Source organism: Nannospalax galili, unplaced genomic scaffold, assembly GCF_000622305.1.
Source record: "Nannospalax galili isolate Female #2095 unplaced genomic scaffold, S.galili_v1.0 scaffold1082, whole genome shotgun sequence".
Classification (NCBI taxonomy): domain Eukaryota; kingdom Metazoa; phylum Chordata; class Mammalia; order Rodentia; family Spalacidae; genus Nannospalax; species Nannospalax galili.
Window position 1 is genome coordinate 2,053,873 of NW_008348580.1, and position 1,573 is coordinate 2,055,445.

The following is a 1,573-nucleotide window of genomic DNA, read 5'->3' on the forward strand; positions in this document are numbered from 1 at the left end:
TAAGAGGCTGAAGGAACTCATGTCCACAAAACCAGCCCATCAGAGAGTTCTGGAAGCAATACAAAGAGCTGAAGAAAGGAATGACTATACCCAAGGGATTGAGGAAAGAAATCCAATGAAGGTATAACTGTGGAAAAGTACAGCTATATCAAGAATGTAAACAGAAATATAAATGACAGGATTCAATACTCATCTTTCATTAATAACTTTAAATGTTAATGGACTGAATTCCCCAGTCAAAAGACACAGACTAGGTGACTGGATTAAGAAACAAAACCCATCTTTTTGTCTTCTGAAAGAAACCCATCTCACTTTCAAGGACAGACACAATCTCAAAGTGGAAGGATGGAAAAAAAATATACCAAGCAAATGGCACTAAGAAAAAAGCAGGCGTAGTGATTCCAATATCTGAAAAAAATAGAATTTAAACTAAAACTAATCAGAAGAGACAAAGATGGCCACTTCATTTAGATCAAAGGAACAATGAATCAAGAAGATATTAAAATCATGAACATATATTCACCAAACTCTGGTGCACCCAACTTCATAAAAACAATACTATAGGACTTTAAGACCCAGATTAACCCCAACTGATTAATAGTAGGGGACTTCAATACCCCACTGTCTCCATTAGTTAGCTGAACAGGGCAGAGTTAACAGACATCTGAATTAAATAATACCATATAGCAAATGGACTTAAAAGACATCTACCAAGTATTCCACCTAAGCACCAAAGGGCACATTTTCTACTCAGCACCCCATGTAACCTTCTCCCAAATCGACCATATACTGGGGCAAAAAACAATCCTCAACAAATACAAAAAGATTGAAATAATTCCATGCATTCTATCAGACCACATGAACATATAGAAGCCCTAATCACCACATGAACATATAGAGATTAAACAACACACTCCTGAATGATGAATGGGTCAAAAGAGAAATTAAGAAAGAAATAGAAGTATTCCTGGAATTAAATGAAAAGGACAATACAACATGACAAAACCTCTGGGACACGCTGAAAGCAGTCCTTAGAGAAGTTTATAGCTCTAAGTGCCTACATCAAAAAATCGGAAAGAACACAAATAAATGACTTAATGTTGCAACTCAACACACTTGAAAAGCAACAGCAAACAAAACCCATAAGCAGCAGACAAGAAGAAATCACAAAAATCAGGGCAGAAATTAATGAAACTGAAATTACAAAAACAATACAAAGAATCAAGGAATCCAAGAGCTGATTCTTTGAAAAGATAAACAAGATTGACAGAGCACTAGCCCAGTTATCCAAAAGAAAGAAAGAGCACCTCCAGATCAACAAAATCAGAGATGAAAGGGGAAACACCACAACAGACACCAGAAATATACAGAGCATTATAAGTGAATACTTTAAAACCTATGTGCTACTACGTTTGAAAACCTAAAAGAAATGGATGGATATCTAAAGGGAACCACCAAAACTATACCAAGAAAAGATTAACAGCTTAAACAGACTCATAACACAAAAAGAAGTTGAAACAGTAATACAAAACCTCCCGACTAAAAAAAGCCCAGAACCAGATGGATTTACAGC